The sequence below is a fragment of the Protomyctophum parallelum genome (genome assembly GCF_964188405.1).
Source record: "Protomyctophum parallelum genome assembly, chromosome: 19".
Lineage (NCBI taxonomy): Eukaryota > Metazoa > Chordata > Actinopteri > Myctophiformes > Myctophidae > Protomyctophum > Protomyctophum parallelum.
The window spans coordinates 14,923,677-14,939,207 of record NC_139717.1 but is presented as its reverse complement, the minus strand read 5'-3'; positions in this window follow the sequence as shown (position 1 = coordinate 14,939,207).

Here is a 15,531-nt window from a genome sequence, read left to right as displayed (position 1 = left end):
CTGTGATAATGCACAAAATTACATGTTGAATCGGTGTGTGGAAAATAGGTTTAATTTACCAGGAACAGGTGCACACCTTTTTAACACTTTGAAATTAATTTGTGTCAAGTTGTCCGGCTCGGATCCATGCACAGTTAAGATGCACAGTTGTTTAATCATCATGTATGTATTTAGCCTATATCTGTATTTGTGTATTCTCATTCTGTACGGTGAGATCCCACAATTCTTTCCACCGTTAACGTCTGGATGTTTCAGATGCATTTGGTTTGAACTGATCAAAACGCTCTTTCAAAGTATGGTACATATAGGCTTGCAACCTTATCTGTAAATTACTTACAACAGTGTCCTTCACAAAAGTATAGCAAAAAATAGCACCGACCTTATAGCTCAAGATGAGCTTGTACAGGTCTGCCAAGACTGCCATGAATATTTTGCTATTTTTGGCTGAAAATAAATAACTGAAACTTTCAATGTGAAAGGGAATGGCTTTTGAAAATGTCGAACAATGAAAAGTAGACCTATATCAACACATATTGAACCAATTATAGGCCTAGGTCTATATTAGCACTATACAAATATTGAACCATTTAAAAGTGGGCCTATCAATAGCTGACAATAGCTGTTTTGGAGATGCAAGATTTCCACCTGACAGCCATGTATGTATGAATAATAGACATGAATAATGGAATAATAAATAATAAGTGCCCCAAAGGTGACTATACAAGAGATTGCTGCTTGTTTAATATAGCCTATATAGGCTTATATAACGTATACACTTTCCCCATGTTTTCTGTGTGGGTTTTTTTTCATGTGTTTCTTTGTAGCCTACTTTGTATATATGTTTTGCTACTTGCTTTGGCAATGTGGGTTAATTGTTTGTAGGTTAAATGTGGGCCTATATGTTCTCAAACCAATAAAGCTCCCTATAGCCTATTAAGTGAACTTACTATAGGCCTAAAGTTTAGGCCTATAGTAAGTATGTATAAAAGTAAGTTTAGGCCCTAAACTTACTTGTGGGATAGCGGGGTTCCGGGTTGCTGTACCACGCAGCGGCGGGGCCTCCTCCCGTTCTCACCGTCTCCTGATAAGACGGCAGCTCTCCTATGTTACCGATCCCTCCGTTACAGTTACCGATCCCTCCGTTACAGTTATGTATCCCTCCGTTGCAGTTACTTATCCCTCCGTTACAGTTACTTATTCCTCCGTTACAGTAAGGGCTCCCCATGGCGCCGGGGGAGAACTGATGGTGGTGATGGTGGTGGTGTTGGTGGTAAGCAGAGGAGCCGGTATGGCCCGCCTGCGGCAGCCCGTGCTGCTGTATGCCCGGCGGAGACACCTGGCTCTGCCGGTACACCACCGTGGTTGCCCCGCCGGCGTCCATCCCTCCGAACTTGATCCTATAGCTCTCCTCTATGGGACTCAGGATGTCTGCGAATTTAAGGAAGACAGTTTGATAAAACTATAAGCTATACATTAAAACGTTTTAGTTGAACAGAAATAAAATAAAATTTGGAATGAGGCTTTTAAAAACAAAACTATAATTAACATGAAGCTGTGTCTAAAACTAACCATAACTAATATAATACAATTCATAGTCTTATGCTAAATTTCTGACCTTGTTGAATCTTGCTCACTATACTCCCATATTACAAAAAAGTAGGCTACAAATATTATTAAAAACGAATAAAACTAAACTAAACATTTCTACAAATAAAAACTGAAATAAACTATCACACCCGCTTGGGGGGGGGGGGGGGGGGGGGGAATAAACAAATCTAAAATAAACCGAAATTGAAAACACAAAAGTCGAAACGAAAAAATAAAATAGGCCTAATAAATAAAATAGCCCATACTGTAAAATGCAAAACTATAGCCTAATAGCCTAACCTTGAACGGAGAACGGAGTGGAGTGCTTCGGGCTCAGGGACATGGCGACACCCCCCCCCCCACACACACGTTCTGCACGAAAAACAACAGATTTTTTGTTTAGTTTAATTTGGGTTAATTTAATTTGATTTATTTGAAAAGCAATAACCAATACACTACATAATTACAACTTGTCGCTGCATGTCGGGCCAATTAACCTCGTGTGTCCATATTTAAAGTTAGCCTAATTCGTCATAGCCCTACACAATGTGCACTGACAAAAACATTTATTTGTTTAATTTAAAAAAAGGAAAGTGTGTCTGTGGGTTTTTATAAATATTTGACCGATGAAAAGTATTAACAAGAGCTTGTGACTACATTGGATCAATTAGAATTGCTCTATTTTCTCCATTTCCTGAAAAGTAAGGTTTTTAGACATGCGAGAATGCAAGATTTAAACGAAATCACAGCCTAAGTCCACGACCAGGTTCATTTGGTCCACTTTATAAATAACATGGAACTTCACGTTTTGTTGTCTAAATTTTAAAGAAAAATGTTCTTTTTAACAGCCCTTAATACATTTATTTTTAAAATAACATTTTAAATATAGTAGGCTACATACCCACTGGAACCTTTTCCAAAAGCCAGGATGTTGTTGCGATGTTAAAATGTCCTCAAATTTTGAAGTTTATTTGACTGACGCATCCAGGCTAGTCCACAGAAGTAGTACAGCTCCAAAGAGTCAAATGTCCTTTTCCCTACTAGACTAAACTGACTAAACTGATCAGATGTTTGTTTTTGCTTGTTGTTTTTGTTTCACGGTATGGGCGTGCAGTCGCCCGTAGGAGTCGGTATTTATTGTTGTGAGGAGGAGAGGTATAAATCCATTCCAATTTGATCGTCTCTTTTTGGACTGAGCAGAAGCGCCGAGATGGAGTTTGAAATGTTCATCTTCTTTCTTCTCTCGGCAGGGGTTTCAACACTCATGGGCGGAGCAACCGGGAGACCCCCCCCCCCCCAACAATGACAATGATAAACTTCTACTATAGGAGGAGAACATTTCCCCTTAAAGAGAAAAGATATAGTTAGATTAGATATATCAATTATTTTGAATTGATAGCATATCAAATTGGTTTCACCCATGGTTGTTGCAGACATGCAGACCCTTTCTGAGTCCGAGTCAATAACCTAAGAAAATTAATAATGTATCTATAGTAGGCCTACCGCAAAATGAAAATGACTGCAGGGACCGCGGGTCCACGTCCATTTCGTTACATTTGCCTCTCGGAGTTACAAATTAATAAAGTAACACTGTTTTGAGCTGTAGTTTGGGTCATTTTAAAGTTACTTTATTTTCAAACTGATGTTTTAGAGTTTTTTAGACAATTTGACAAAGAAAGCATGAAGCGTGGCTTTATTCCACCATCATGATCCACCTTGTTGTGTTGTTTTGTTTATACAAAAGCCAAAGCTATACCAATAACATATTCTCTTTTTATTTATTTGTAAATTTCGTAATCTCAAATGACTGCACGTTATGGGTTAATCATAATATAGCTTCATATAAGTAGCATATAGGATTTTGGAAGTTGCAACAGAAACCATGCAAAATATGTATTTATTGTGTGGCAATATGGGAACCATTTGGTAAAAAATAATTTAAAAAATAATTCAATTAACTAGAAAAGTCTCTCTCTCTCTCTCTCTCTCTGTGTGTGTGTGTGTGTGTGTGTGTGTGTGTGTGTGTGTGTGTGTGTGTGTGTGTGTGTGTGTGTGTGTGTGTGTGTGTGTGTGTGTGTGTGACTGTGTGTGTGTGTGTGTGTGTGTGTGTGTGTGTGTGTGTGTGTGTGTGTGTGTGTGTGTGTGTGTGTGTGTGTGTGTGTGTGTGTGTGTGTGTGTGTGTGTGTGTGTGTGTGAAATCCACATAACTCGAGATCCGTTCGCTGCCCCACCGACTACAAATTCGACACACGCGTTCCACCCCCACAGGGAGTGCAGTGCCCGGTGTCGAGTCGGTCTGACCCATGGTTGTCCAGAACCGCCCCAAAAGGCCTCTGCCTGGGCTCTGGTGAGGGCCCCTGCCAGTGTCCATGGTGAGGGCCCCTGCCCAGTGTCCATATATGGAGCTGGCAAAGAACTCCACATGCATGGGCATAGAAGGGACACGAACGTAATATCTGGGTGGGGAATGCATTTCCAACTTGCATCGTTCCAAGTATAGGGCAGTGCTGAACGGGCACCACTGTAGAGGGACTTTATTTATTTGACTCAATTTTTTTAAATAGTTTATTTTAAACCAAAAATCCTCTTCTCACACTTATGCCAGTGTGCCAATCATATAGTTATATGGTCATCACCCTACTTTGTGCCAATGTTTGTTGGCAATGGTGCCAAAGGTTGCTTATACCCATGGCCTCCTATAGTCTATACACAAAAACACCAAAAGACTGTCTAAAGTTTATATAGACCTGAAGACTGCCACTCAGGTGGAAGAGCGCATCACTGCATGCCTGGCTGACATCTCACAGTGGATGTCCTCCAATCACCTCAAGCTGAACCCAGACAAGACTGAGCTTCTCTTCTTCCCAGCTAAGTCCTGCCCTATGCGGGAGCTAACTATCTCCGTAGACAACGCCCTGGTAACGTTTGTCCAAACAGCCAGGAATCTCGGTGTTGTCCTGGACAGTTAGCTCTCGTTCAAAGCTCACATCACAGCTGTCACTCGATCCTGTAGGTTCACACTCTATAACATACGACGAATTAGACCGTTCCTCACCCAGGAATCAGCCCAGCTCCTAATCCAGACAACAGTCTTGTCAAAACTCGACTATTGTAACTCCCTCCTTACTGGCCTACCAGCATGTGCACTTAAGCCTCTCCAGCTGATCCAAAATGCCGCAGCTCGCTTGGTCTTCAACCAGCCAAAATTCTCACATGTCTCCCCCCTGCTCCGCTCCCTCCACTGGCTCCCGGTCGCTGCCCGCACAGAATACAAAACTCTGATGCTGCCATTCAAGGCAACCAAAGGTATGGCTCCCCCATATCTTGCAAGTATGATTGAACCCTACAATCAGATCCGCGCACTCAGATCAGCCAACGCAGGGAAGCTGGAAGTACCCTCACTAAAAACGCCGGGACAACGCTCCACACGTCCCAAACTCTTCTCCCTTCTGGCTCCAAAACTGTGGAATGCACTTCCCATTGCAGTCAGAACTGCAGCATCACTCCCAATCTTCCGCCGTAGTCTGAAAACCCACCTTTTTAGACTCCATCATGGCCCATAGCACTTACCCTACCCCCTTAGATTTCTGACTTAGATAGCATCTGATACAGACTTATAGCATGTTATGTAGACGGCACTATAATTGCATTGTATATAGTCATAGCACGCCATAGTACAGGGTTCCCCAATTAATTTTCCTCAAGGGCCATATTTTGACTAGCGTACTAGGCTGGGGGCCGAGTCTGCACGCGCGAGGTCGAGGTCTTGCCCTGAAAATTCATTTTCAGGGCAAGACCCCATTTGAAAAGGATGCCCAGTTTGACATGCATAGGCTACTGACCCCCATTTAATGCCATTTATATCTGGGACCCTTAAAAAAAAAAAATGGCCCGCGGGCCGCCTATTGGGGAACCCTGCCATAGTACATATGTATAGCATAGTAGTATATATATAGTTTATATGTATAGTCTCATAATATAGATATTCCACTGTTACTTTCTTAGCTTACGCATGTTTTATGATAAATGCTTTTGTGATGTATTCCAATGCTTTTGTTCTTGATTATTGTAAGTCGCTCTGGATTAAGAGCGTCTGCTAAATGCCTAAATTGTAAATTGTAAATTGTAAGACTATTCCCTTTTTATGTATCATGCAGCCAATAAGGTATTTGTTTGTATTTATTTTAGTGTTTTGGTAAAATGTTCGTATCTACATGCTACATGGAAGGTCTATTTTTATGTTGTTAATTTTCATGGTGGATTTGGAAGAATTTAAGTCAAGCCTCCAATAAATATAAATCAGAGGAAACCACTTGTGTGTTGTAACTGGTCAGGCTATACTGTATACTTGGCCTCACCCTCACTCCCCGAACCCACCTCAGTCCTGCCCATTTTGATAGGCTGGAATGGCTGTTGACGACAGTACAGCATCTTGCAATGGATCTGGTCTGCAAGTTTCGCTACACCACCAAGATACCCATGTACCTGTCTAGATACTTCCTTAAGAAAGGTCCACACTCACGACAGGGAGTTCAACAAACCACGTATACAACCCAGATTTGGCTCAAACATTTTAGGATTAAATGAATCCTAAAATGTGGAACACCCTACCAACATGTGAAACGCTCTCAAGGAGCACCTACGGACGGCTGCGATTCAAAACTGGCCCCTATAAATCAAGTCTGAGTCACCCCTTTCTCCCCATACTGTACATGCTTTTCCCTTCTTTTTTTTAACTTTCTTTATATGACGATTTCCTTCATTTATTTATTTTTAAATAGAAGTGTATATTTGTACGTCTTTAATGTTCTGATGAATTTTCAATTCATCAGAATTTAAACAAGATTTATTTTTACAAAAATGTTTAGATTTTTATTGTCGTGAGAACGATAGCTTCCATTTTCGCATTGCAACTTTTCAAAACCAGCAGTTTCTATTAGCTTTGATTCCCCATCGATGATGTCACTGGTGGATGGGTTTCTGAACTGCCCACAGCCACAGACTGAGTAGAAAGAAATTGTGCCATTTGAAATTGTGCCAAGGCTGTAGGCCCAGGCGGTGGCGTAACCGTCTGGGCACCTGACTGGTAATCCAGTCGCAGTGTGCCGCGGGTTCGACTCCCGAGCCCGACACGGCCTTTACTGCATGTCTTCCCCCATCTCTCTCCCGTTTCCTGTCAGCCTACTGTCTGTCCCTTCAAAAAACCAATAAAAGGCGTAAGCCGCAAAAAATATCTAAAAAAAAAAAAAAAAAAAAAAAAAAGGCTGTGCGTGATGGGGCGTCGCACTGCGTCGGCCTCTTCTTTGGGTGTCTTACCTGCGCAGGTAAGATTCTATTAAACAAGCGCTCCCCCTCACGTCTTGTTTTACGGCACGTTGAAAAAATACAAAATGGCGGCTCGGAATGTCACTCTTGGAATATTTTGGACAGAAAGTAGCTCATAACATGTCTACGGGGGATTTTTATGAAAAACAAGCTCGGCAGATTGAAAGAGGATAATTCAAGCTTGGACTGCAGCTGCAATGTTGGTGAGTTTAACGTCATTTAAGACTAGCAGATCACAAACCAAAAAAGATGAATAGGAAGTGGATGGAGGGTGTTGCAACTCTAGATTCAGCCCATTGTAAAAAAATCTAGAGTTGCAAATTGCGGCTAAGCTAGCCTATACTTATAGACCTAGAATGTCTGTGATCATTCATATACTGTGCCATATACTGTATGTAACATTCTAGGCTAGCCTATACTGTACAACAGTTGTATCCTGAGGACTGCCTACTGGGCAACTCCACAACAGCCTCTGCCTTTGATTATATGGATTACTACATGATTGAAGACGTCAAAGGTCATAATTGCATTGTAACTTTTGCTAAATGGATTTTCATTGATTGTGTTCATGTTGTCTGCTGCTATCTTGCTAATTTGTTGAAAGAAGTTGAAAGAAACTAGCTGTTGTTACATTCTGCAGTCTTCAATACTCAACACTATACTACTTCTACTTCAAAGGCTGCCTGGGAGAGTGTGGAACAATGTTGTTGTTTTATGGCTGTTGAGGACTGAGATTTGTGTAAACAAACATTGTGTTAACACAAAATTGGATGCCATTGGCAATGGATGGCCAGCTTTGAATGTTAAACATTGTGTAGACACCTGACTTAATATTCTTAGGAAATTGAAGGCAAAAATGAGTATTAATCAATTAAAAATGAGAATGAATGAAAATTTTGCGTACAATGTGCCCAGGCAGATTTTCCCAGGCCACGGTAATAATTAATTCCTGCATACCCCACTGCATTAATTTATCACAGACTTTGCAGTCATATTTATCTAAACAGCACGACAACAACAAGCAACTAGAAATTCACTCTGTCAAGCTGCCAACTTGCGCATTGCACACTGGCCTACTTGTGCGCAAGCAGAGCAGGCCATGAGGTGCGCTCACCACTGCTGGTACGACTATAGCCTGGCTAATAAGCCAGACGCGAATCAGCCGTAGAATTATTGTCTACCACACGACAGTGTGATATGAGTCTGACTTTAGCCAGGCTAGTACGACTGCTGCTCTGAGTCCTACAGCTCTCTGCTGCTGTCCAGGTTAGAAATACAGCAGTGGTCCCTCATTGCCCGGTGGAGTACACCGACATACACACATACCCTGCAGCTGAGTTACAACAGTGGTTTCTCATTGGCTGGTGGAATGTATACCGACATACATACCAGGCCGATCGCTCGTTTACAAGGACAGGAAACTAAACCAGTTCAGGTCCAAACATTTGAAGTACCCAGTGTCTGCCCAGTGTCTGCCCAGTGCCTGCCCAGTGCCTGCCCAGTGCCTGCCAAGTGTCTGCCCAGTGCCTGCCCAGTGCCTGCCCAGTGTCTGCCCAGTGTCTGCCCAGTGCCTGCCCAGTGCCTGCCAAGTGTCTGCCCAGTGTCTGCCCAGTGCCTGACAAGTGTCTGCCCAGTGCCTGCCCAGTGTCTGCCCAGTGCCTCCCCAGTGTCTGCCCAGTGCCTCCCCAGTGCCTCCCCAGTGTCTCCCCAGTGTCTGCCCAGTGTCTCCCCAGTGTCTGCCCAGTGCCTGCCAAGAGTCTGCCCAGTGCCTGCCCAGTGCCTCCCCAGTGTCTGCCCAGTGTCTGCCAGGTGCCTGCCCAGTGCCTCCAAAGTGTCTGCCCAGTGTCTCCCCAGTGCCTCCCCAGTGTCTCCCCAGTGTCTCCACAGTGTCTGCCCAGTGCCTGCCCAGTGCCTCCAAAGTGTCTGCCCAGTGCCTCCCCAGTGTCCCCAAGTGCCCCCCAGTGCCTCCCCAGTGTCTATACCCAATGTCCCCCCAGTGCCTCCCCAGTGTCCCCCCAGTGCCTCCCCAGTGTCCCCCCAGTGTCTGCTCAGTGTCTGTCCAGTGTCCGCCCAGTGTCTATACCCAATGTCCCCCCAGTGCCTCCCCAGTGTCTCCCAGTGTCTTATACCCCCCATCTAACAATGTTTCGTGCCAGGGAGTCAGGGACCCCAGAAGAGAAGATTTGTGTTAAAGGCTTATTCAAAATTATTAAAATGTTTTCAAACATTCAAAAATGATCAAAAATAGCAGATGTACAAGCTTATACATCTGCTATTTTTGAGAACCAGTTAAAAACACATGTTGCTTCATATGTAGCTAAAATCTAAATGACACAGATGGACTACTGTATATCAAAATTAGACGCAGTGACCATCAAGGGGTTAGCGACATGCACAGCTGCACAGAACTTGACAAAATAAGTAACACAGGGTCAGATCAATATATCAGGATATAATGAAATCTAATTAAACATAAATGTTTCCATTGTTAAAGGATATTAGAAATATAATAAAATCCCTTATGGGGGTGCATCCAGAACAACACAAAGCGCCATCAGCTCCTTTGTTGAAGAGGGCATGTGAATTAACAGGAGAGTGCCGTGTGACAATATGTTGAGAAAGACTGAGCAATTTATTCTCCAGATTCTTCTCTCAATACAGGAATTGCCTGCTGTGTGCTCTATAAAAGCTGGTACAATTTTGCCCACGCACTTTTGCCCACGCAGACACAAATTCAAACAAAGCAGACACTCATGCATGTGAGCATACGAAGACACACATAATGAATGCACATAAGCAGGATGGGTTGAATTGTAAAAAGCTCACAACGCACAGCATTGCGATGCATCGCAAGCTTGAAGATCAGGAATTTCCACCACATGACCCCATACATACAATGAAGTATAAAATAATAATATTAAAACTCTAGGTCCCTGGCAAAACTTTTTCAGATCCACTACCCAATCCACCCTTTGTCAAGTCCCGCCCATGGCTGTGCCCCTCTTCGCACCCATTGGTTGCCGTTTCGTGGTTGGACAAAAATCCTACCATTAAAGAATCATGTTTTTCAGTTGCTTAATATTGATATTCTGTGCACTCATCTCTTATTTTAAACTTGGTGTCAGTAAAAAGGAACATTGTAAATGAGTCCGTTTGATGAGGGCTAGGTTCACAGAAAAATGACATACCAAAAATCTCTATTATTGCCAAAGATTTATTTCTTCAATAGTTTCCAAAAATAATGTTCCAAAAGAATGCCTCAGGAAAATATTTCTTTCACAAAAAATTAAATATAACTTCTAAAAATGAAAATATCAAACTTACATGCTATGCTTTAAATTCAAGCATCCTGTCTGGACATTACCAGTCCCAACACTGTCCTAGGGTAGCCGCAATTTGCAACTCTAGATATTTTTATAATGGGATGAATCTAGAGTTGCAACAAGCTCCATCCACTTCCTATTCATCATTTTTGGTTTGTGATCTGCTTGTCTTAAATTACGTTAAACTCACCAACATTGCAGCTGCAGTCCAAGCTTGAATTATCCTCTTTCAATCTGCCGAGCTTGTTTTTCATAAAAATCCACGTAGATGTTATGAGCTACTTTCTGTCAAGACATCCTCTGCAAATGATTAAGTGTTGCAGTTTGGAAGCACTCGTTTCTGTTAACGGGTCGCGTTATGTGCAAATTCGAAACAGGTTGAACGCAGGGCCGTTCAGTGACGTACGACGAGTGCTTCCAAACTCCAGCACTTAGAAAAATAATCACTTGCAGAGGATGTCTTGACAGAAAGTAGCTCATAATATCTCTACGGTGGATCTTTATGAAAAACAAGCTTGGACTACAGCTGCAATGTTGGTGAGTTTAACGTCATTTAAGACAAGCAGATCGCAAACCAATGATGAATAGGAAGTGGATGGAGCTTGTTGCAACTCTAGATTCAACCCATTGTAAAAAAAATCTAGAGTTGCAAATTGCGGCTAGTCCTAGGGCAGAGCTTCCAGCCCCTTCCTCCCCATGTCTCACCATGGACTGACTACATCAACTCAAACCCAGGCCTCTGACTATTGGCCCATACCATCTGTCTAGAGACATGTTTCCCCAAAGCATTCACTTACAAATCTAGTGAACATGCAACACAGAAAACATTTCCCAACATTTACAGTATATACCAAAGTAATCAACAAACCAGGTCTTAAACAACCCGTCTCGTTGCAATCATATGAAATAGTATGTATTGCCAGACACATGCACCCCTGCAACATGGTGCAACCCAATTTGAATCCTCCACCTATAAAAGGAGCAGTGGTGACTACTTTTGACCAAGGAAGCTCTTTGAAGGAAGTGAAGTGGTCACGTGACTGGGCTGCGCCATGACACTTTCATGGACACTTTCATGGGAGCCAAACTCACACCAGTAGTGCAATGAATACATGGCAGTGAATGGAGCCGGCTGGACCAGCTCATAACAAACATTATACATGAACGATTGCGAGCTTTGTCATATAATTGGTTCAGGAATATGAAAGAAGACATAAGTGATATCACACGTTTTTCGACTTAAAGGTATATTCAGTGATTTCACTTATTTCAAATATCACTTATTTTTTTGTTTTGTTGTGATAATCCTCCCTACTATAGAGTGTGCTGGCCATATAAGGAGTTCCTCCCTGTCCCCAGTTAACCCCTGGGGGTCAAAAAACCTTAGGTTTCGTTTTTGACTCTCTATCCTGATTGGACGAAAGCCTGGGTCCCACAGCCAAAAACGAAACCTAAGGTTTTTTGAGTGAAATCACTGAATATACCTTTAATAACTATTTATTTTTATTGAGGTATTTATAGAAGAGCACATAGTACGTTTTCTGCCTGGGCTGCTCTCTGCTCTTTGAAAAAATAAATCACATTAAGTAGTATGCACATCAAAAAATAAGACAGCCTAAAATAACGTGTTATATATATTATTTTATTTTCCAGAAGCGATCACTTTACAAAAGGTCTCAGTCAGTCATTCATAAATAATGTTTGTTCATGAGCTGGTCACTGAGCTCTCATTGGCTCCAGTGCATTCTGCCGAACTTCCGGGTGTAGTTTGGCTCTCAAAAGCCAAATTCCAATACCCAATATCTCGGCCACTCGCTCACTCACACTCGCTCACTCCAGCATGGCAAATGACGGTGAAATTGGTGACCTGCCAAATATGTGACCATCTTGTTCACACAACTATTACATGGAAGTCTTTAAATACATGGCCTAAATACAGTTAGGTTGAACTCTGCTAATGAACAAACTGCAACAATTGACATTAGGACACATTTACATTATGTGATTGTCTCCACGGTTGTCACATATTTCAGCAGGTCACCAATTCCACCATAACACCACCTTGCTGGAGTGACTGAGTGCGAGTGAGCGAGTAGCCGAGATTCTGGGTATTGGAATTTGGCTAAAGTGTCCATGAAAGTGTCATGGCGCAGCCCAGTCACGTGACCACTTCACTTCCTTCTAAGAGCTTCCTTGCTTTTGACCAGGAAATGAGGATGGTGTGAGTAGTGGGTGTTTGACAACATAGTAATGATAACTTAAAACTGTTTTACTTTGAAAGGAATAAAAGTATGTTTGACCAACCAATTGTCTCTGTCCAAATGATGAAATGAAATGAATGAATATAACTGTAGAACAAGTCAAGATCAACTGATTGCTAACTTTAGTAGTTAGCAAACAGTGTTTGATAATGACCATTGACTGACATGTGGGAATGTGGAGTATGAAATGAGGTTATGATAAACTGAAAATGAAATACAATTAAACATGTGTGGCTCAAGAGGAAATGTCTTTATCACAAACATCATATGATGTTCCTTTTTACTGATATCATTTGTTTGTTTTTAGTTTTTCCCAAAAAGATGTTTTAGCAAATTCAACATGAACAAGGTGGAACCAGGGCGGAACAAGGCAGAAAGAGCCTACTGGTTAGACAGTCAGGAACCAATCAGAAAGCTGACAAAGGGTGAAACTGTCCAGCAGTCTATTCTGCTGAGTGAACGAGGACAAACAGACTATAGTGCGTTTTCAGTGTGTTGTAGACAAGACAAGACACTCGAAACCAAACCCAACTATGAAATTAGCCATGGATCCCCTCACGCCTTTAATTGAAAAGGTCGGCTTGCAAGCGCTGCCGCACTGAAACCCCATAATGCATTTTAATTGGTCTAAATTCATCTCAATGAATCTCACTCTCGTACCTCACTTAAAAAAAGCTAGAGACGCGACCGGCTGGAGGCCCACAGCAGCTCTGCTATGATTGCTCTGCCAAGGGTCTTCTTGCTGCTCCATTACCACTGAAATACAGAGAGAATGAGTTTAGAGTAGACAGCGTTTTAATAATAAACATAGCGCTGTTCTCTCTAGCTGCCCCCCCCCCCCCCAGCTCAAGTGGGATTCAATTATTGTTAATGGAAGTTTGGCACACCGCTTTAAAATGCATATTCTCTTAGTAGCCTATCTGTTGGTTTGTTCCATAGCAGAGAGGAGTATACTGTGTAGGGTCGGGCCACAACTGTATTGTGTGTGTGTGTGTGTGTGTGTGGTGGGGGGCACAGAAATGTTATGGGTTCTCAAATACATTTTGTGCTTAAACATGAAGATTTATAATACATTTGTGTACAGTAATGAGAATTTGACAGTGCATAAACATAATTGCCTTGATATTAACAAACCCTCTGCAGTGCTCTAGTCTAAAGTGACTGGAGTCTGTCTAATTTCTCTCCAAATGCCCTTGAATATGATGGAATACGATTAAGGATTACTGTGATTTAGTAAACTCACGATCATATTGCACACATTTCTTCCAGAGCGAGGCCAAAGGGTCCCCAGTTGGACTTCACAGTGAATTAACATTCTACATAGCCTATGTTAAAGTCTTAAAGGGACCCGGCCACGACCTGGGCGCGGCCTCCTGTGCCGAAAAATAAAACGGGCGCCCCCCGTTCTGTTTTTTTTCGATTTTACTGTAACATATATAGTACTAGGTACAGAGACTAACACACCTAGCATACAGTAGACTAGTATCACAGTAGCCTACATACTAGCCTACTGACACACGTACACTGTAGTCAGTCTACCGTAGACTACACACAACACCACGACGGACAGCTTCACGGATGCGCTCTCCTCCGCGTCAGTCGAGCGCGGAGGTGGAGCTTCTTTTCCAGCTGTCTAAAAACCCGGTTTTGAAGCTGCGTGCAGCACGGGACATGCGTGTCCACGCGCGACAGTCTGCCTATGCCCTATATTAGAGCATGCAGTCTATTATCACACAGCAGTGTCAAGTAGCTATTCATTCTCATTATGTCTAATTAGTAGCCAACAATATTTGCCTTCCACTATAGTACACTAGCTAATAGCTCTGTTGTCTGTAATGGCATGTAGTCATTAAAATATTTTAAAATACACATAATATAATATCTACTTCATGAACACTCAACTTGATGGTTTACATCTTAAAATAAATCAATCAATCAATACACAAATGTAGCAATAATAATTATTCACTGAAGTGTAACTTAATTTCACCTAAATAAATACATATATATATAAAGTATTATACAAAGTCACCATCCATTCACTTGATAGATTTTCAGTACGTTTGAACACTGTTCTGTTCTTCTAAAACATGTGTTTGTGCTTCTTAACAAAACACAGTTCTGCTGTTTCTGACACTCAGGATGGAAGAGGTTCCATTTAGGTTGAAAATCATTTCCCTCAGTCAGTAGCTAAAGAAAATGTCATTGGTCACCACTGAATTATTAGCCTAGAGGCACAGGGTGTGTTCATATTGAAAGGTGTGGTACGACATCTAGCGGCTGAATATTATTACGTCGCCACATTTCAAGAATTACGTTTTTTATATACGTTTTTATCTATATAGGCCTACAGGTTTAAAGTTAAAATGTATGTCATCTTGTCCCTGACACAAACATCAAATGCCATTAACAATAAAGAGAATGTAATGTTTGTGTTGGCACCGTTTGTTTTACATCATTACATCACCTAATCAACATGAGTTAGACGTTTATAAAGTCTAACTCATGTTGATTAGGTGATGTAGTTAAACATTAACTTTAACACATGGGTGTGATTTGTATTTCACTAGTAATCAAACTCACAGCTCAGCTACTCACACTCACAGATACTTATTACCGGTATATTTTAATCTCAACTCATAGATAAAAATGATAAAAATGACCATAATTAAATTATCAAATGATGAAGCTTGCTTCAGTGTTTGCATTATATAGTTGTTGTTATATTCCATTTGACAAGTAGAGGGGGGTGCACCGTTCCTGGAGATACTGCAATACCAGGTCGATGCGTGGAGTGGACGGAGCAAGCCCCTATTCCATCTCCCAGTTCCAAAAATCAATTTAATATATGGTCCCCGGGTAGGGGACGTATCAGATATTAAACTGATAAGAACAGATACTACACTTGATCTTAGCCAAAAGGCCGAGAAGCGATGTCGATGTGGCTTTCAGAAAGGGCTGGTCACTCTCGCCAATGACAGTTACAGTTGTGGTAAATGTCAAATTTGTATACAGTATATTTTAAGCGTCATGTG